This window comes from Cnephaeus nilssonii, assembly GCF_951640355.1.
Source record: "Cnephaeus nilssonii genome assembly, chromosome: 8".
In the NCBI taxonomy this organism is placed as follows: domain Eukaryota; kingdom Metazoa; phylum Chordata; class Mammalia; order Chiroptera; family Vespertilionidae; genus Cnephaeus; species Cnephaeus nilssonii.
The window spans coordinates 18,252,677-18,275,816 of record NC_137079.1 but is presented as its reverse complement, the minus strand read 5'-3'; the positions used below and the strand labels follow the sequence as shown (position 1 = coordinate 18,275,816).

Below are 23,140 nucleotides of genomic sequence, written 5' to 3'. Positions count from 1 at the left end.
GGTGTCAGTTAGAGGTGACCAGGCTGGCGGGGGGGGGGGGAGTTGGGGGCGATTAGGCTGGCAGGGGAGGCAGTGAGGGGCAACTAGGCTGGCGGGGGGGAGTTAGGGGCGACCAGGCCGGCAGAGGGGGGCAGTTGGGGGTGACCAGGCAGGCAGGCAGGTGAGCGATTAGGAGCCAGCAGTCCAGGATTGTGAGAGGGATGTCCGACTTCCGGTTTAGGCCCGATCCACCAGCAATCAGACATCCCCTGAGGGGTCCCAGATTGGAGAGGGTGCAGGCTGGGCTGAGGGGACTCCCCCCACCACCATGCACAAAATTCGTGCACCAGGCCTCTAGTATTTTATAATTATCTTAGAAATGTGTTTTTTTAATATGATTACTACTAATAAAATTATAAGTGATAAAATATATGTTATGACAATGATGCCGATATGCTTTCAGTGTTTTATTATTCATGGCTTTTTATGCTGCCTGAAGAAAAATGTTTAATTAAACAATTTTCTACAACAATTGGGATAATGCAGGTAACATTAAGGATAATTTAAATCTACATACCACTGCATTAAATAGAGATGACTTCAGCATGGGATTTTGCTATTAACTATTAAACTGCATTGCTGCCCAGCCAGAGTGGCTCAGTTGGTTGAGCTTCATCCCATGAACCATAAGGTCACCAGTTTGATTCCTGGTCAGGGCACATGCCTAGTTGCAGGCTTGATCCCCAGTAGGGAGCATGCAGCCTATTGATGTTTCTCTCTCTCTCCCTCTCCCTTTTATCTTTCCCTCTCCCTTCCTCTCTCCCTCTAAAAATCAGTTTTTAAAAAACATATTAAACTACATTGCTTTACATTGTCCTTTTATTTCACTGTCCTTTTTTAATGTTAAAAATATTAAGTACCATGGGCTAAATTTAGCTTGAGTTTGGTTTTAAAACATTATTTGCCAACCTTAAGTAATAACTGCATCCCATGCATTATTCTATTTGCTTTATATGTATCGGCTCATTTAATCCTTACAACAACTAGATAAAGGACATGCTACTTAATTGCCATTTTCCAGTTGAGGTAACCATGTACCAAGAGATTAAGGGATCTGCCCAACTTTACACAGCTGGTAAGTGGTAGAGCTTGAATTCAAACCCAGACATCTCATTTCAAAGCCCATGCTCTGAGCCATGACATAGCCGTCTATCTTAATGGGGTTGTGTAAGAATTTATTAATATATGGCTTACATTGGGAAGATAAAGAGGCTCTCAATATTGAAATGGTTTTGTACTATCAATTTAGTTCCTAATGAATGGGTGGGCCAGGAAACATCTGCGGTAATTTAATTAAGTAAGCCAGAAAAATAATATAAAGTCTTATACACTTTATTTGTAGGCAGTAAGAAAAGGTTGTTAAAACTGAGATTCATAAATGGCAGTCCAGAGGGGATTTTATTAAGGAAAAAATAATGACTAAAACTACTTTGCTTTTAGGAAAAGAAGTAAATCCTACCACACACACACACACACACACACACACACACACACACACACACAAAAGGATAATAATCTACTTAAGAATTTTTAATATGGAGACAATTTAGAAAGGCTCAGAGAAATAGATATCTAGAGCATTAACATTTTTAAAATAGCATTTTTAATAGCATTTTAAATTACATTTTTAAAAACTGAGTTATTTTATTTGAATTTAACTTAAAGTAAACTTGAAGTTTTCTTTAATCTTGTTATGTTGATCCATAATTTCAACAAAAAAATAAACACACAATACCAAGGAGGCAATGGCAATGACTGTCCACACAACCTAGAAACACCACAGGCCATTTACCTCGGGCCCTAGTGCATGTATTTGCATTCCGCTGCAGTAAGTTACTCTCTTGTTCTTCGATTTCTCAGTCTTCTTATATCAATGAGATTGTTTTGAAAATCTACAATATATTCGTTATGAATTTTAAATACCTTTTAAGAAAGCCACTTTCTATGTGTAAAAATTCTACTCATCTGTACTCATAACCCCCAAAATACAAAAAGGAAAGAATAAAGGAAGAAAAGGGGAAGGAAGGAAGGAAGGAAGGAAGGAAGGAAGGAAGGAAGGAAGGAAGGAAGGAAGGAAGGAAGGAAGAGAGAAAGAAAGAAAGAAAGAAAGAGAAAGAAAGAAAGAAAGAAAGAAAGAAAGAAAGAAAGAAAGAAAGAAAGAAAGAAAGAAAGAAAGAAAGAAAGAAAGAAAAAGAAAGAAAGAAAGAAAGAAAGAAATCCAGCATTTTCTATATCTTATAAAGCCCCAATTATCAACTTGACAATAAGTTATCACTTCCAAGCTATTGAGGGTCAACTACAGGAATAATTTGTGAAGCATTGGATAACTACTCAAATGGTGAAACAAGAAATTGATGAGAGTAATTTAAACCATTGTCCCCAAATTGTCCAGCCTCCTCCCTGGATCCCCAATTTCTTTACCACCTACCATGGTCAGTGTACTGTCTTAATATTACTGAGGAGTCTCAGAGCAGTGCAGAATGGGGATCTGGAAGAGAATTAAAACCACCTACCTTTCCCTTTAAATCACTGCCCTGCTTAATTTGTGCTTGCTACTCCCTGTCTAGCCCCCTGTAGCTGCTCTCCCCTTTTCATATTCTTTATCCCCACCCCTTAGAGATCATCCCTTACCTCATTACCCAAAATAAAAGCAACACCAAGTTGTTATGTATAAACATTTTAACTGGCCCTGGCTGGTGTACTCAGTGGTTAGAGCATTGGTTCAAGTACTGAAGGGTTGTGGGTTCAATTCCCAGTCAAGGACACATACCTGGTTTGCAGTACCTGGGTTCCAGGTTCCATCCCCAAGTCCAGTCGGCTGTGGGGCATGGGCTGTGGGTCGTGTGTGTGTGTGTGTGTGTGTGTGTGTGTGTGTGTGTGTGTGCGCGCGCACGCGCGCGGGAGGCACCTATCGATGTGTCTCACATCAATATTCCTCTCTCTCTCCACCTCTTTCCCCCTCCCTTTCTTCCACTCTCTCTAAAACTCAATGGAAAAAAATATACTGGGGTGAGGATTAACAGGAACCACAACAAAATTAATGGAAGAGTTAATGACAAAATACAAATCATTATAATATAGAACAGGAACCACTTTGAATTTTATGTAGGACTTTACTGTTCCAAAAAAATCCCTTCCAGGCCTGACCATAGGAAATCTTTTACTAACAAGACCATCCTTATTTAGACTTTGCTTCCATTTTGCTAGGAGTCTCCTCTCTTTTTTCCAGTTCTAGTGACAACCAAAGAAAAAACACACATTTTTAAAATGTAGTTCTCTCTAAATTATCCAGGATCAAATTTCATAATCAGGCCTCCATCCCCAATCAATTTTTGCATATAAGACAGTGGAGAGACATCAAAGTAGTAAGGGCTCACACTCGCATTAAAATTTACTTTTTTTCCTCTTCAAAAATAAATGCAGGTTATGTGAATTGTTTTTTCTTTCATTGGGTATAATAATGACTGAGAATTCCAGAGCAAATTTACACACAAACACACACACACACACACACACACACACACACACACACACACCAGGCGCACACATGTGCAGGAGGTATCCTAGTGTGGGAAAATCTTCCTTCTGGAGAAAAAAAAAACAAACACAGAATTTGGTAAAAGATAGATCTGGGTTCAAGTCTAACTTTGTCACTTGCTGGCTATATGAAGTTGTTCAAACTTCTAATTGATCCCTTAATCTTAGGTTTAATAACACCTCCCTCACACTACTATTTTGAGAATTATAAGAGACAATGAATAATGCAATTTTCCTACAGGATTTGAGCAATAAATATTAGTTGTCCCTGCTTTTCTCCTGGAGCAAAATCATAGATGCCTGTGATTTCATCACTAACCTTTTTTCCATGGATCTAGTGCTATTTAATTTGTTAATACTTTTTTAGGAGAAAAAGTTTTAAGTGCATGGCACATTTATTTATTTACAAGGTGATTTTTCTTTCTTATGTTTTTCTTTCCAAAATATTCCCTTATAAAGCCCATTGAAAAATAGTATCAGAAATTTCCTAGTAATCTTAAACCTGCTTTAGAAAACAATATGCCTCATTTTACAGAAAGAATAACAATATTTTTAAAAACCTGAAATTTACAAATATGGGTGCATATAAATTCAAAAAAGTTTGTACTGCGTGGCCACCAAACTAGAACCTATTTGTAGTATCCATTTATGCCAAACGACTGAATCCCACCAGCTAAATGTGAATTGAGGCATTCTTCTGAAACATTTACAGAAAGGATGCTGACAACTCATGGCCCCTAAGGCAATGCAGTAAAGTTTAAACGACCTATTGGCTTAGTTCTGGGCTGTGCTTTGCCAAGAGAAGCTGCTGTAGAGGCTGCTTTTATGGATTTTTTTAAAGCCTTTAAACTTTATCTTAGCCAAAAATTCTAATCGAAATGTGCCAACTGAAGTGACAAAAAAATTCTGGAAAATTCAGTAAATAAAATACAAACCCTGAAAGGTTTCTAGATGTTTACTATCGAAAATAAATAAGTGTAGCTGATGTTAATGTTTTTAGCTGGATAAGAAATTATATTTAAAACTTAAAAAGGGGCCCAGTTGGAGTGGCTCAGTAGTCGAGCACTGACCTATGAACCAGGAGGTCATGGTTCAATTCCTGATCAGGGCACATGCCTGGGTTGTGGGCTCAATCCCCAGTAGGGGGAGTGCATGAGGCAGCCAATCAATGATTCTCTCTCATCATTGATGTTTCTATCTCTCTTTCCCTCTTCCTTCCTCTCTGAAATCAATAAAAATATATTTTTAAAAAAACTGAAAAAGGGGACTGATTACATAAATTATAATACATGCACATAAAGAAAAATATTTATAAATATAAATGTTAATAGAGAAACATTATCAAGACATGTTAATGAAAAAAGCAAGTTTAAAACAGTGGGTATAATACTCTCACATAAACTTGCCAAAGTTAGATAAAGTGAAAGGGAGTATTTTATAAAGCTTAAAATTTACCTTGAACCAATATATACACTGAGTGGCCAGATTATTATGATCTCTGAACGCATAATAATCTGGCCACTCAGTGTATATCCTATATAATAAAAGGCTAATATGCAAATTGTCTCCTCAAACAGGAGTTTGACCAGCAGGCAAGCCGGCCAACCACCCATGTCCCCTCCCCCTGGCCAAGCTGGTCGGACCACACCCATGCACAAATTCATGCACTGGGCCTCTAATATATATATATGTATATATATATATATATATATATATATATATATATATATATATATATATTAGTATATATATATATATATATATATATATATATATATATATATATATACACACACATACATACACTGAGTGGCCACATTATTATGCATTCAGAGATCATAATAATCTGGCCACTCAGTGTATATACATATATATTTTTTAGAAACTGTTTCTTTTCCATCAACCTTATTTCCGTTCTGTTAAGAATTTGTGGAAGAACAGCGTAGGACCACTCAGTGGCTGTTCCTACCTATTCAGTAGCCTGAGCAGTGGGGGCTGGAGACCAGTCTTCAGTGGCAGGCTGAGCCCTCCAGTCTTCCGTAGGAAACTGCTGAATGGGTACAGAGGGCACCTGCAGGCCTTCAGACCAGTCTGTGACCTCAGGCTGAGCAGCAGTGAACTCAGGAGCAGGAGCAGTCCCTTCACCCTGAGATTCCTCCTTGGTCACAGCCTTTCCAGCCACGGCCTGCTCTTCCTTTTCAATCTCTTCAGGATCTCTGTAGAAGTAAAGATCAGGCATGACTTCCCACGGGTGTTCGCGGGAGATGGTGCCACGCATGCGTAGTACTTCCCAGGCCAGCATCCACTACACCAGACCCACTGAGCGAGGCCCCTTGTTGTTGCAAGGGATGGCGATGTCCACGTAGCGCAGAGGAGGGTCTGTGTTACACAGAGCAGTCAGTGGTGGGCAGGTTAACACAAGACGCCTCTGTGAGAGGCTGGTGGGCAGCCCTGGGGTCAGTAACCACCAGAAGTCTCGGCTCCCGGAAGGCTGCCTGGATCTGGCTGGTGAAGGTTCCAGGAGTGAAGCGGCCGGCAATAGGGGTGGCTCCCGTGGCAGCAGCAGACTTCAGCACAGCTCGCGGGCCAGTGTTCCTGGACGATAGGACACTGACGTCAGCAGGGTTTTCGATGGCAACAAGGGCACGGGCTGCCAGCAGAAGCTCCTCCCAGCTTCTCTACAGATTGATGATGTAGAGGCCATCACTCTCCCTTCTGTAGATGCACTGCTCCATTTGGAAGTCAAGGTTGGTGCCACCGAAGTGGGTTCCTGCTGCAAGGAATTTGAGGACATCCTCCTCCTTCATTTGCAGGACATCAAGGGCTCCAATGTGAAAAGTTTCCCTTTAAGTTACGTGGGAACCGAGAACAATGCCATAACGGGGCCCTCCCTGGGCAGCGCGGAAAGCTTGAACCAATATTTTTAAGTAAAATAAAAATGTATCAGAACTGAACTATAATGGCTATAGATATTGTTACACCATAAATCAAAAGAGACTTTTCATACTAGAAACTAGGAGTAATGCACAGTTGGATATTCTTTTAACACTATTGGTTCGGTTATTCTCAAAGAGAATTTGTAAAATTAACACTAAGGTAGAGCCCTTTTAGGACTGATTTAAAAAGAAAGAAATGTCAAGAGCTTATATTTAAATTATAATTATTACTAAACTACCCAGAACTAATTAAAATTTGCACTCCAATTTGCATATTCAGTATTTTCCAAAATTGAAGAGCTTCAATATTTTCATTGATCTAATAATGAAAACAAAATTTTCTTGACACTCAAAAAAAAATTTTTAAATGTTCTACTTTCTCTTCTACAATCTAAAGGAAGGGACCCTTCGAGTACCACAAAAACAGTGGACAATTATTAGTAAAAAAGCTTCAAGATCTTTAGAAAAGAGCGATTCATTATTAATACGGAACAATTCTAAGTCAAGAGAACTTGATAGTTGATATAGAAAGCTTTAAGATTTCCATGTTCATTGTCAACATCTCCTTTAGATCATACCTTTCATTTAGTTTTTCATTCACTGTGTTTACCAAAAAGTGAAGAATATAGAGTACGTGACCTTTAGTGAGAGAGAAAAATAAATATATAGAGAAACTTAAGCCAGAGGCTGGGGAGTGATATAAAAAAATTAAAGTGTAAGAGACTAGATTTACTATCCAACCTCCAACTTGAAGTAACAAAAGCAATACAAAACAGACAGAATATATGTAACAATGGTTTTCAAAATACTGGACATCATTCGATGAAGGATAGTGATCCCAGAGAGAAAAGAAACAAACTATGTCATCCATATTATTGTCCTACGTATATTGCCTTGAGGGAATTTCTAGTCCACAGAGCTGATGCAAGGAACCCAAGTAGAGTTTAGTGGACCAACTAGGTAGAGATGGAGCTGAGAATCTGGGGATATTAAGGTGGTTTGGAATTTTCAGGAAATTATTGGCAAAGAAAATGCTGAACAGAAAAAGAACACTTCTTCCTTTCCATTTTCTCTAAAGGTTAATGGGAAAAAAAATATCCTTGGGTGAGGATTAACACACACACACACACACAATTATAACTCTACATTCAGGGCCAGCTTTCTAGAAGGGCCCTATGCTTGGTGCAATACTTTGTGTCACTGCCTTGAAATTCTCAATAATTTTTTAACAAAGGGCCCATATTTTCTTTTAATACTGGACCCCACAGATTATGTAGCTAACTTTGGTACAGCAATCAAGACACTGTAGTATTGGTGCAAAGGTAGAAAATTGGGTCATTAGATGAATATAGATCCCAGAAATAAATCCCCCACACAACTGATTTTTGATAAAGGTGTGAAAGCAAGTCAGTGGGAAAAGGGTAGTCTTTTTAAATCAAGAATGCTAGAAAGGTGCAAAAAATATGCAAAAAGAAATGAACTTGGATCCAACTTCATACATATACAACATTAACACAAATAACCCCAGGTGTAATGTAAACCTGAAAACTATAAAACTTTTAGGAGAAAACTTCAGAGAAAAACTTTATCCTTGAGTCAGACAAAGATTTCTTAGCAACAATACAAAAAGCATGATCCATTAAAAATATATATATAAGGAAGACTTCATGAAAACTAAAAATTTCTTCTCTTTGAAAAAATAAATGAATGAGACCACAAGCCAGCAACTGGAAGAAAATATTTGTAAAGAATAAATCTGATAAAGGATGTATATTTTTATGTTTAAAAACCTCTCACAACTCAGTAATAGAAAAACACAACCCAATTATAAATTGCCAAAATATCTGAATGAAAAATTCCAAAGAAGATATAATATGTCAAGTAAGCACATGCAGAGATACTCAGTATCTTTACTATTAGAGAATTGCAAATTAAAATCATATGAATGGCTGAAATTAAAAGGACTGACTATATCAAGTGTTGGTGAAGTATAGAGGATTTGGAACTTTCATACCCTATTGGTGGTAATGTAAGATGATACAATCATTTTGGAAAATAGTGCAGCCTTTGCTTTAATAGTTGAGCATATACTACTACATGTTCTATCCATTCCAATTCCAGATGCTCAAGTGAGAAGGAAAAGCATGTGTCCATATAAAGCCTGGAACAAGAAGCTTCATTGCACCTTTACTCATCACATCTCCAAACTGGAAAGAACACAAAAGTGGTGAATATAAGTCAAATTGAGATATATCCATGTAATAAAACATCACTGTGTAATAAAAATGAATGAACTACAAATAGATGCAACAAAGATGAATCTTAAAAGCATTATGAGAAGTTAAAAAATTGAGCATGAAAGACAATATAAAATTCTAGAAAATTAAAAGTACAGTTATAGAAAAGGCAGATCAGTGGTGGCCAGAGTCCAGGATGTGGTGTGATAATATTAATTTAAAGGGGGCATGAAGAAACATTTTTGGGATGATACAAATGTTCTATATCATGATTTTAGTGGTGGTTACATGACTATACATATTTGTCAAACTTCATCAAATTGCACATTTCAAATTGTAGTTTCATTTTAAGTAAATTACTTCTCGTTGAAGCTGATAGTTTTTAAAATTGTTTCTTGGTATGCTTTCCCTATTAGTTCAATAGAAAAATACAAATGAATTTCTCTTTTACCATGTACCTGATGGTCTTCATAGTCTTACCTGATAATGTAGATGGAAGAGCGAATATTCATGCATGAAAGAAGTAATACACAGACTCTAGAATTCACCTGACAGTCTCATCTGGTTTTCTGATTGCATTTTAAACAGTGTTGCACAAAATAAAAAAACAGTATCAATATTCTTTAGTTACTACACTTCCACAAATAGTTTCTGGTTATAGCCATGTCGAAACTGTCTCTCCACAAATCTTGACTAATAGCCCTGAAGTCTTGACCAGGCTAAATTGTCCGCCCTTGATCGATATAGGGATGGTCTGCTATTCTGGATACCTTAGAATCTGGACTTTGAGGACCTTCCAGAGGAAACAGTTTTGTTAATAAACTTTGTGTAACTAGAATTACAGACCTGTAAATCTGTGGGAGGGAGGGGGAAGTGGGGGAACATGTTCTTTAATGTTATCTTATAGCACCTCCTAGTGTTTAGATATTAAAGGTTTAAAGATTAAAGGCCAAGTCTTTATTTTTCCCTAAAATCAGAGAAATCAGAATGATTCCTTTTTTTTTTTTTTTTGTGAAAAGTAAGAAAATACAGTAAGTAAATTTACAAAATATTTACCAAGAAATAAACTGAGGGGGTCTTGGTTTGAATCTGCTCCTTGATTTCCAAAATAAATAGAAAAAAAATATCTACTTTCAGGATAGTCCAAACTTTAGAAAACATAGCCAGAGTACATTGGGATTTTTTTATTCATTTCTTAAAATATTCCTTAGTCATTCTTCCTAATATTTTAGGCTCTTTTTTATTTTTCAATCACAGTTTACATTCAATACTATTTTGTGTTACTTTCAGGTGTACCCACCTGACACCACACATAGTTTTTACAATACTATTGACTATATCCCTACACTGTACTTTACATTCCTGTGACATTGGAATTTTTTAACAGAGAGTTTCTTTTTAGCCATCCATCCATCCCTAACCCCACAGAGTGCTTTTCATTGAAAGAACTGAGCAGTGCATAAAAACTAACAAATATGGTCTTGTCATCACTACAGACCCTGAAGAGAAATGAGGGCCTATTTCATTAAAGCCCCTGTGTGGCCAGGTGCCACATTTTCAGGTGTTCTGTCATGTTTTCATTCCCAGCACAGCCTCCTCCAGCCTCAGCTCGACCACAGAATGAGGTGAGAACAATCCGCGGGTCCAAAGTGGTTAGGATGACGGACAGGACAGCTGTCCCCATGCTTAGGTAATCAACCTTTGAGAATAGATGCTAACCCTGCTTGTGCCATGCAAGCTGGCTTCTGCAGCAGCTGGACCCTTTATCCCAGTCAGGTTCTGAGCAGTTATTAAGCATGGAGAAGGGTTAAGACCAAGTTCAGCAGAAGGTAGGCTATTATTTGTCAAGGCTAAAAGACACGGTTTGCAAGGGAAAGAGCATAGCAAATCCAGCCATGCTTACTTAATGACGAGGTGCTAAATTCAATGTCTCTTTCCTCATGCCTATTTTTCCTAGACGTCTGTTAAGGTAACCAGCCACAGTTGGAAATGGGGGGAAAAAAAAACACTCAGCACATTTTGTTGAATCTCAATGACTCTGAAATAATTTGGAAGGGGTGGGGGGCAGGGGTTGGGGAGATGAAAGTTAAAATGTCCCGAGCTTATCTGTAGATATCATTTATCCATGCTAGCCTTCATCCCAATTCCATAGGTGATCCAGAAAGTCAACTGGAATTCCTGTCTCCCATATGGATATTAAACAGCCAGATCAAGAGGGGAGGAGAAGCATCTATCATTGTTATATTAAAAAACAACAATATGTCTAATTTCTCACTAATGTCATCTATCTATAACTAATGGCTAGCATGTCTTGGTATTATAAGCTTGAAATTTGAAAATTAATAAATAGGTTAGTTAAAGTGATCCTTCTACTTAAGTCTTTTCTTTTTCAGTTTCTGCTGTTGGTATATCATTGAAATACTTTTTTACTCTACTGGAGAACATCAGCAGGTGCTTTTTAATTATTTAAACTCCTCTGGAAACTAAATTACTTAATGTAATTATATCAGGATAAAACAATTTGCTAATAAAAGCCATTTACAGTTCTTAGGAAGTTTGACATATATATTTACCACTTTGTAAAGGGACAGAGTTGATTTTTCTTTTTAATTCATTTCTATTTTGTTTTTCATAAGAATTGCATAGCTGCAGTCAAAAAGAAAAAAGATGATACTACTTACCTTAGAGATAAAATGTTCTGTTTTCAATGATGTAAATTTTATCCATGAAAATCCATTTTATTTTGCTGTAGTTTCACCCACTCGCATAGATAATTAGGGTTCCCCATGTCATCTCTGGTAGAAAAAATAAGGGAAGAATTTGTTCTAATTGGAGTAAAAGAGCATCTTAGAGCTGAAAAGAAACAGATGTAAGAAACCAAACATAAACAGCCAAGCAGAGTGTGAGAGAATGCACAACTACTGCTATGAAAGAAAAGTAAAAATAAACACTGTAATTTGCGTGCCTTTAAACAACTTTATTTTCTCTTAAAACGCTGGAATCTTACGGAGTCACTTTTCTAATTATCCCTGATTTTGAATAAAAGGGGAGGTGTTTCGGATGAGAAATTTAAGGACCACTGTTTTAATATGAAAACCTGCACAATTTCATACTTGAGCCAGCCAGTGAAGTACCCGGAACCTTTACAACTTCAGAAAAAGCCTCCAGCTAGCAGGCATGCCCGCCTCGGTATGTAAAGGCTGCACTTGGCTGGGATTTGACTCTGGGGAAATTATTCCGAAAGAAGCAAGTTTGGGAGGTCTAAGCACACACACACGTAACACAGCAACACATGTGCTTTCCTGGTGCAATGAAAGAACAGCTGCACATTGCTCATGGCCCTCGGTGATGATCTATGTGGACCAACAAACTCTGCTTTTTCTATTAGTGTTCCTGCAACTGACAACAAAGTGTTGTCTCAAGCAGCTACTACAAGGCAGAAAGTAGAGCTCTCGTGATGCAAACAGCTGACACATTCTTCAAAATGTTTTAGTTTTATTTATTTACTGTTTTATTGAAGTATAACTGGCATACACTGGTATATTAGTTTTATATGTATATTAGTGATTCAATATTTGTATGCATTGAAAAATGATCACCAAAGTACAATATTATTGGCTGTATTCCCCAGGCTGTATAGTACATCTCCATGACTTACTTATCTTATCATTGGAAGCTTGTGCCTCTTGATGCCCTTAGCCCATTTCTTCTCCCCGCCTCACCCCCCACTGTCTGGCAACCACCATTCTGTTCTCTGCATTTATGAGTCTAGTTTTTGTTTTGTTTTGTTGTGTGCTTTGTTTTTGAAATTTCACATATAAGTGAGTTCATGCAGAGATGACTGTGGAGATCAACTGACCTTCCAAACACATGCCTTTTCAAAAATAATTTATTTTTAGTATAAATCTTGTAGAGCCTATCATAAATAGAACTATTTATTTTTTACAATTAGCCCCTGTCTCATAAAGAATTGTTATTTCTCATTAAACATTGAACTGATCTGCTATCCTTTTTTTATGTCTTAGTTAAGATTGAAATGTACTTGCCTCAATCACTGCTTTCACAAAGCACGGGTATTTTATTTTTCAGCCAGTTTCTCCTCATAAATATAAATTAGTCCCCCCTTATCCACAGAGGATATGTTTTGACCCCCAGTGGGCCCCCAAAAAACAATATTAAAATTCTTTCTTTGTTGAAATGAAATGCTATATATACTATGATTTTTCCTTATACATGTGACATACCTGTGATAAAGTTAAATTTACAAATGTGTCACAATAAGAGATGAACAACAATGACATAATTAAATAGAACTATAACAATAATTGTAATAAAAGTTATTTGAATGGTTCTCTCTGTCAAAATATTTTATTGTACTTTACTCACCTTTTCACTTATAGGCAGCACTGAAAGGCTTCTCCTTGGCCTTATTCCATGGTCAGCAAACTGCGGCTCGCGAGCCACATGCAGCTCTTTGACCCCTTGAGTGTGGCTCTTCCACAAAATACCACGGCCTGGGCAGGTCTATTTTGAAGAAGTGGCGTTAGAAGAAGTTTAAGTTTAAAAAAATTTGGCTCTCAAAAGAAATTTCAATCGTTGTACTGTTGATATTTGGCTCTGTTGACTAATGAGTTTGCCGACCACTGGCCTTATTGAATAAAATAAGGGTTACTTGAACACAAGCAGTGCGATACCACAACAGTTGATCTGATAACCAAGACAGCTACTAAGTGACTAACAGGCAGGGAGGGACTACAGCATGGAGACCATGGATGAAGGGATGAGTCACATCCAGGGCATGACTGAGCGAGATTTCATCACGCTACACAGAATGGCATGCAATTTAGTAGTTGCTTATTTCAGAGATTTTCCGTTTAATATTTTTGGAGGGTAAATGGAAACAGATTAGAGGGAATGAATGTGTTTATTTCTTCGTCTGTTCTGATGTTGGCCAACTAGGAAGGCTCTTTTGGTTCCTTCTAGGTTATCTTGAAGAGATGGTATATATCATCACACTTCATTGAAGTCATGTAAAAATATCCTGGTCAGATCACTTAAAAGTTTTAATCACAGAGAGCCTTAGACACTGGTCTTCAAGCCAATGACAGCCCATGACAAAATTAACATTGCTCTTCTACAAAATGAGAAACCAAAACAAAATAACAACAACAAAAATAAGAAAGGAAGGAAAACACAAGTTTTTATACTGATGAATTTATTCATTTTGGGGAACTGAGCTTCATTCTGACAATATGTCTTTCAATTTTTAAAATTAATTTATTGGGATGACATTTGTTAATAAAATTATATAAGTTTCAGAGGTAAAATTCTGTAATACATCATCTGTATATTCTATTGTGTGTTCACCACCTCAAGTCAAGTCTCCTCCCATCACCATTTATCTCCCCTTTAACCTCTCCTACCTCCCCCTAGCCCACTTTCCTTCTGTCTATTATCTGTCTTACCATATTTTTTGTGGTTAAAATTCTTTCTTTATTGAAATGAAGGTGATTGTAAGTAGTAGTTGTTTTTAAGGGTCCTATTTGGCACAATAAAAATTCTGTATAAATTCCAGAATTCTGTGAACTTCTGCTGGTATATGAAGTTTAAAAATCTGAACTAATCTAAAACAAGCAGTCTCTTAACTCTCTAGGATGTCAGTTCAGTACCAAAGTAACAATGAATAAGTGGTGCCAGATATCTGCTATGCCCCACTAAGGAAGCTTTCACGTTAACGTTCAGATAGGAATTGCTTAAATTTACAACACTCAACCAAATATTATAAGGTTATTCATTTTCCTATCTTAAAACTTTGTTCAAGTTATTCAAAATAATAACCCTTTATTTTTGTTTCTAAAATCTTGTGTTTACTATTAGTTTGCTCATCAAACTTTTATAATAGCAGGTATTAGAAAGATAAATTTTCATCTTGGGAACTCGCAAACTAATATCTGTCAGTAGAGTTAGAAGAAATATATTCAGTTGGGTTGGCCGAACTTGGTTCAGGCACAAAGACCTCAATTTCCTTAGAGAATCACTGGTCCCCATAGCAATCCTTCCACTTATTACTGGTGACATCGTGCATCTCATCACTTTCCTACACCTCGGATTCCTCTGCCTTTCAATGGAGGCCACACAACTAACCCTGACCCTCCCAAGAGGATGTTAACTGAGGTTTACCTTATAAAATTGCAGCAATTGTTTTGATAGAATTTTAATTCTAGGTTTCAGGTCAATGCGTGTGATTTAAATGCTGAAAAGGAAAATAACTACTTTCAGGAATGACTTTCTACAGATGGAAGCCCCAGCTTAATATTTTGATCATTATAGGTAGCAGGCTCATGAGGGAACACGGAAACAATTGAATGATGACAATTAACATAGGCTTCTCCATAATCTATACTTTAAGCTGATATAATGGATGTAGTTCTATATATAATCTCACGCTGCATCTGCAAAGCTAAAAACACAATAGGAAAATCTTACATCATCAGTATTTTACTACATCTGTGGATATTTCTTTGTTTGCTTTTGCCTCATGAGATTGCATTTTAGCTTTTGGATCCAAGTGTTATACATTCACTAGCTGGCTCTTCTATGTTCTGCAATTCTCTGAGTAGCCTCTATTAATCCAGATTCCTCAAGGGCCCTAAAACCATTAGATCCTTGAAATGGGAGGAGTCATTCTTTTGTGAGCCTTGCAGAGAATACACATTGCATTTCTATCCACAGATCGGAGAAAGATGTTGATTTAAGCCAGATGTATATGTAGGTTTGTTTGGGTCTAACACCGTGGTGTGATTATCAATTTATCCCTAAAGAGCAGCATCTAGAATTTACCTTCTCAAAACTGCATACTTAAGAGCCATAGCCTAATTCTGTATTACTAGGAAAGAGGGGATAACAGTGTAAAGACTCACACAGTCCTGGATATAGTAAGGTAAAGAGACATAACATTATCTCTGATGAAATGTCCATTTTTAAAGCACTTGAATGCAAACTGAATAAAAATAGAATTTTAAAAAGTTTTGATCCTTTGCATATATTCTATACAATCACTATAAATATTAAATAAGAAGCTGAGATAAAAACAGGTTTTAAGAATAACTGAAGCCGAAACCGGTTTGGCTCAGTGGATAGAGCGTTGGCCTGCGGACTGAAAGGTCCCAGGTTCGATTCCGGTCAAGGGCATGTACCTTGTTTGCAGGCACATCCCCAGTAGGAGGTGTGCAAGAGGCAGCTGATCGATGTTTCTCTCTCATCGATGTTTCTAACTCTCTATCCCTCTCTCTTTCTCTCTGTAAAAAAATCAATAAAATATATATTTTTAAAAAAGAATAACTGAAGCCCTAGCCAGTTTGGCTCAGTGGATAGAGTGTCAGTCTGCAGACCAAAAGGTCCTGGGTTTGATTCCGGTCAAGGGCATGTACCTTGGTCACAGGGTCCTCCCGGCCCGAGTCCTAGTCAGGGCTCCTGCAGGAGACAACCAATTAATGTGTTTCTCTCACATTGATATTTCTCTCTGTCTTTCCCTCTCTCTCTAAAAATCAATGGAAAAATATCTTCAAGTGAGATTTTAAAAAAAGAAGCACTGGAGTCCTAATCAGTGGAGAGGCCAAGAGGTGTTTTATAGAGTTTTATGCCACTCCTTCCCCCTCTCCCCAAATCTAACAAAAACATATCTTGTTATGCAAATGCAACTTCAAAACCAGTGCCTATGCCATCTCCCTGCCATATTTCCCATCCACATTGCCTCTCTTAAGCTTCCCCTAAGAGTGACACAACTGGTTTTTAAAACTGTATTTTAAATGGGGAAAAAGATCTGAACCAAAGAAGATATACAGATGAAAGATAAGTATATGAAAAGATGTTCAATATCATATGTCACCAAGGAAATGCAAATTAAAGTAATGAGATACCTCAACACATCTATTAGAGTGACTAAAATCTAAAAAAAAATTGATAATCACTTGCTGGCAAAGATATGGAGTAACAGGAACTCTTAGTCTTTGCTGATGGAAATGCAAAATGTTAGAGACACTTTGGAAGACACTTTGACACATTTGCACAAAACCTGAACCTAATCTTACCATATGATCCAGCAATTATAATAATAAGTATTTACTCAACTAATTTAAAAATGTATATACCCATAAAACCTGCATGCACATGTTAATGGAAGCTTTATTCATAATTGCCCAAAACTGGAAGCAACCAAAATATAAATGGATAAGTAAACAGGTAAATGGATAAACAAACCATGGTACATTCATATAATTGAATACTATTCAGAGGAGCTGGAAACCTACACAAAGACATGGATGAACCGTAAATGCATATTGCTAAATGCAAGAAAGCAGTCTGAAAAAGGATATATATATGGCAGTGACACTATTCTGTATGGGACTATACAGATAGATATACAGTACGGTGCTATGCATTTGTTGAAACCCATAGAACTTTACAGAATAAATAGTAAACTTTAATATATGCAAATGTTAAACATCATTTAGGAGTTCAGGAAATCCCAGTATGGAATGCACAATATGACAAAAGAATCTGTGTTACAAATCTGGAACAACTTTTAGAAATGAACAGAGTCCATAAGAATGTACATAAACTCTGTATTCAAGTTGATAAAATTTTTTCACATGGGGTGCAGGTTAGCAATGCTGAAGAATATATGTATATATACTAGAGGCCCAGTGTACAAATTCATGCATGGGTGGGGTCCCTCAGCCTGGCCAGTGATTGGGGCTGATCAGGGCCATAGGAGGTTGGCCAGCCAGCCTGGGAGGAGGGGCTATGGGAAGCTGGCTGTCCAGCCTGTGGGGGGGAGGCGAGGCCATGGGAGGTTGGCCTGCCAGCCTGATCCAGGCCATTGGGGCTGGCCAGCACGGGGGAGGGAGCACGGGCAGTTGGCCAGCCGGCCCCACCCCAGATCGGGGTTGGTGGAGGCCGATCGGGGGCAAGGCCAGCTGCGGGGAGGGACCGCAGGCGGTTGGCCAGCTGGTCCCACCCCCTGGTCAAACTCCCATAGAACTCCTGGTCGAACTCCCAGTCAAGGGGACAATTTGCATATTATTATATAGGATACCAGAACTGAACAACTAAGTAAATGGGTGACAAATAGGAGCCAGATTTCTCACTATTAAATTAGAAAGTTACAGGAAGACAAGAGAAAAAGGCTATCATTCATGCAGTGCTGGATTGGAGTGGAGACATCAGTATGAACTTGGGCAATACTTATAGCTATATCTACATAGAAAATTAGAATACACACATATTTCCTTGCTCTGTTGGCCGAGAAAGCATAGAAGCAAAGATATCCCAGTAGCAGAGGCCATACTTAGTGCCCAAATCTTGGTTTCCAATACAGTTCTCCAATAAAAGAAACCAGGGAGTCTTGGGAAAAGGATTGGTTCTAGGGTTGGCACAGGCAATACACAGGATGAGCCTGGAGTGCCTTGTAGTATCAGAAAGTAAGGAAATGCTGAAATAAACAAAAACCCCTATACAATGATGAAGATATGTTATTGGGCACAGGATGCAATTAAAAGAGCTCTAATCTCTCAATCTAGAACAATTTATCAACAAAATAAATAAAGTATTGTTGAATTATAGTCCAAATATACCTATAAGTCTATACTGATATAAATAAATGATTACATAAAAGGGACAACTATTATGCATAATTCCATATAATTTATAATAGACATTCCATCCTCAAATCGAGAGTGCATAACTCCCTCCACTCCTCAAGTATTGGCTTTCCATAGTGACTCTTTCCAGAGTGTAGTAAAAAATAAAGGGAGGGGAATAATTTATCAGTGGAGAAACTTAACCAACACTGTCACAGCTGGATGATCAAGGTCAATATCAACAGTGAAAAGTCCTGCCCTAGCTAGTTTGGCTCAATAGATAGAGCATCAGCCTGTGGACTGAAGGGTCCTGGGTTTAATTCCGGTCAAGGGCACATGCCTGGTTACAGGCTCTATCCCAAGTAGGGGGCATGCAGGAGGCAGCCGATGAATGATTCTCTCATCATTGATGTTTCTATCTCTCTTTCCCTCTCCCATCCTATCTGAAATAAATTTTTAAAAAAAAATAGTGGTAAATCCCATAATCCCAATCTAATCATGAGAAAAACATGAGACAAATCCTAATGGAGAGACATTCAACAAAATACCTGACCAGTTCTCCTCAAAACAATCAAGCTTACGAAAAACAAAGCAAGTCTGAGAAACTGCCGTAGCCAAAAGGAACCTAAGAAGACATAACAACTACATGTAATGTGGTTTCCTGGGTGGAATCCTGAACAGAAAATAAAAATTAGGTAATAACTAAGAAAATCTAAGGAAAGTATGGACTTTAGTTAATAACAATGTATAAATATGGTTAATTATTCATAACCAATATAGTACCCTAATGTAAGATATCCTATATAATAATCCTATATAATAAAAGGCTAATATGCAAATTGACCAAACTGCAGAACAACCGGTCACTATGACACGCACTGACCACCAGGGGACAGACGCTCAACACAGGAGCTGCCCCCTGGTGGACAGTGCTCTTCCACAAGGGGAGCACCACTCAGCCAGAAGCCAGACTCACAGCTGGCGAGTGCAGCAGTGATGGCGGGAGCCTTTCCCACCTCTGTGACAGCGAGAAGGACATCCTGTTGCCTGCTTAGGAGAGGGCCTAAGCTGTCAGTCGGACATCCCCCAAGGGTTCTCGTACTACAGGAGAACACAAGCTGGGCTGAGGGACCTCCCCTCCTCCCCCAGTGCATGAATTTCGTGCACCGGGCCTGTAATTAATAATAAGGGAAACTGAGTATAATTAAGCGCAGTGTCAAGGGGTGGAGCAGGTAACTCTTCCTATGGTGGAAAGACACTGTAAAGTTTGGTGACAAAAAGCATGACTACCAAGAAGATGAGGAATTACAATCTCTTTTCAATATGGTATGTGCCTTAATTTACAGGTTTCTCTCCCATGTTTTTTTATTTTGTCCTTAAAAGGTTTTTTCTCTATGAAGATTCTCACAGTTTGGATATTGGTGATTGGATCCTCACAGAGTAGTTCAACATATCTTCTGGCTGCTAGATTATTTGTAAATTGGATGCAGGATCCAGATACTTGACCAGATCTTGGAGTTTGATATTACTCTAGGTAGCGGTGCATTCTTTCAGCAGAAAGCACATAATGTCTAGTTGTCTCTCTTTTGGAGATATTAGCAGACATCAATGCCCAGTACCTACATCTTAAGGGGTTATACAATGGTAGTATCCTTTGTTTTACTTTACATTCAAAACTTTCTAAAGTCAACTTAATTAAAATAAATTTACATACAATAAAAATCACCAATTTTAAATTGCAGGAGACTGAAACAGCCTACGGCAGAACAAGTGCATGGTTGTAGCATTTCCTTGGATTGTTCAATTCTACATACAATTGAAACCATTGTACTAGTACTCTCATTCTTTCCCCTTTATTTGCAGAAAACAACATAATGACCATAAATTTACAAGGAATTAATGAAACGTGGAGAAAATGTATCTCTTTCTTGTTCATTGACATCACTGGTAATCCGCACATAGGTGAGAGTGACCTTAACCTTCAGATTGAAATATATATTTCTAAATCTCTTTGACATACATAACTCATAATAGTTTGCAAAATCCTTTTTACCCTTGTTTTCTCATTTGGTACAAATAACCAGTTATAAGAAGGCAGAGTGGATATTAATGCCTTGAGCTATATTTGAATCTGGGCACAGGAGAACCAGGGAAGGGAGAGGAAGAGAGGAAATAGCTGCAGAAATGAAATAAACATGCATGTATATAACATTATGGCAAAGTTGATAATCTCAGTTCTAAATTACCAAAATTAGTTTGAAAAAAAACATTCTATTTTTTAAGCTTTGAAAAGAGTCACAGAGCCAGGGCCAATAAAAATATGTGAAAGACTATTTACAAGCAACAACAAATTCCATGAATATCAGATGGAGAAACATTTTTCCCCAGACTTTTACTTTTTTCCAAGGTTTACCTACATCGGCAGATAATATAGAGAACACGGGCTCTGAGGAAGAAAGACCTGGCTGTAAGTCTCAATGCCACCATTTATTTATGTGACCTCAGGTGACTTGTAAGTCTCTGTGCTCTAATTATTTCATTTGAAAAAATGAGGAAATAATGTCCATTTCCTAGGAATGTAGAAGATACAACATGAATAATACATAGAATATTGTGGAGCAAATATTATTTCGAATAAAAGCTCAGCACCTACAACTCTGTGTGGAGTCACCAGGGCCCAATCATTGAGGTCCTTGGGAGCATTTTCCCCTCAATACAGTTCAGAAATTACTCTTAAGCAAAGAAAAAACTTAACAGTTTTATTCAATTTCAATAATTTCTTCAGCAAAAATTAGTAACTGGGTTATGCAACCAGTATATTGTTAGGAAAAGTGACATTGGATACAATTCAGAAAAAATGTGTCTAAGTTAAAGGGAGAAATTCTTTATAATTAAAAAAAAAAAAAAGAGGTCTTTGTCCTAGCCAGTTTGGCTCAGTGGATAGAGCATCAGCCTGTGGACTGAAGGGTCTCGGGTTTGGTTTAGGTCAAGGGCATGTATCTTGGTTGCAGACTTCTCCCTGGACCAGGCCCTGGTTGGGGCTTGCGCAGGAGGCAATCAACTGATGTTTCTCTCACATCGATATTTCTCTCTGCCTTTCCCTCTCTCTTCCACTCGCTCTAAAAATCCATGGAAAAATATCCTCAGTGAGAATTATAAATAAATAAATAAATAAATAAATAAATAAATAAATAAATAAATAAAGGTCTTCCTTCCTGCCAATGTTTTTCTTAGGTCCTTCTCCAAACGGCAATTCAATGATCATTTCAATACAAAGTTTATTAATGCCTTTGATCATCAAATATCATGCATATCAATTACACAGCATGGCTTCTTATTATTATGCTAGAGGCCCAGCGCACAAAATCATGTGAGTAGGGTCCCTAGGCCTAGCCTGCAATCAGGGCCATCTTCTGCCCTTTCGCCAGTCCCCAGGCCGAACGCCACCTCTGCCGCCGGGGCGGGTAGGTTGTGGGCACACCCCGCAGCTTCTGTCAGCACCACAAGCCCCAGCAGCAGCGGCAGCGGTGGCACCCACGTGAGCGACCTCGAGCGGGCAGCATGTTCCATCAGCGGACAGCCTGGTGCACACGCATGGAGGTGAAGTCACCGGCACCCACTTTCCCACCGGCCTGAGCAGCCGGGGATGAGCTGGGGATCCCAACAGCCTGACAGCCAGCCAGCCCAGTCCTCCCGCCACCCACCCCAGTTCCCCCGTTCACCATCGCTGACCTATCAGAGCCTGCAGGCCAGGGGGAGGGACCAAGAGATCAGCTCTTCTGCCAGCTCGCCAGTCCCCAGTCCCTCCCCGCTGCCACCCACCCGCTTCTTTGTGGCTCCCTGTTTGCCTGCAGGCGGGGGTGGAAGAGGTGGGGGAGTTATAGGGGGGAGGGACCAAGAGGTAGTCAATGCACCTCATGGCGACTGGTTGAGTGGTCGTTCCGGTCATTACGTTCTGGCCTTTTATTATATAGGATTTGTATGTTATATTACTATATAGTTTCTATAAATGGATACCAACAGGAAAACTCATAATTTTTACTTCAGGGACTGAAAAACCCTCCTCTCAAAAATATAAGGTAAGCAGAAAAGCAAATTACCAAATGATAATAAAGAGTATAACACCATTTACATAAATCTTTAAAATATAAATTACTATTTAGTGTTTTACCTTTCATATTTTATATATGTAGTTGTGGGCTTCTCATATATGGCTTTTATTATGTTGAAGTAGTTTTCTTCTATTCCTAGGTTTTTTTTGGTTATTTTATCATGAAAATTGTGTAAATTTTGTCTGTTGTTTTTTTCTACATCAATAGAGATGATCATGGGTTTTTTCCCTTCATTTTGTTAATGTGATGTATTACATTCAACAATTTTTGTATGTTAGGCTTATGTTTCACATATCCTTACATTCCAGGAATAAATCCCTTTAGATCATGGTGTATAATCCTTTTAATATGCTGTTCATTTCTGTTTCCTTATATTTTTTTGTTTGCTTATATTTTGTTAAGAATTTTTGCATTCATATTCAGCAGAAATATGGTCTATAATTTTCTTTTGTTGTGAGTCTATCTGGTTTTGGTATCAAGGTAATACTGACCACAGAGAATGAGTTTGGAAGCATTTCCTCCTCTTTAGTGTTTTGGAAGAGTTTGAGAGGGTTTGGTGTTGATTCTTCTTTAAATGTTTGATAGAATGCACCAGAGAAGCCATACAATTCTGGACTTTTCTTTGGAAGGTTATTGAT

At 38.1% G+C, this 23,140-nt stretch overlaps 1 pseudogene across 1 annotated transcript in view; it reads right to left on the bottom strand.

The window, feature by feature from the left end:
- Positions 1-5,545: 5,545 nt before the first annotated feature.
- The window catches only part of LOC307104482 (small ribosomal subunit protein uS2-like), a 30,602-nt pseudogene continuing 13,007 nt past the window's right edge, over positions 5,546-23,140 (bottom strand). Inside the window, exon 3 of the transcript in view lies at positions 5,546-6,420. The product of the transcript in view is annotated as a small ribosomal subunit protein uS2-like (transcript). The remainder of the gene's footprint in view (positions 6,421-23,140) is intronic.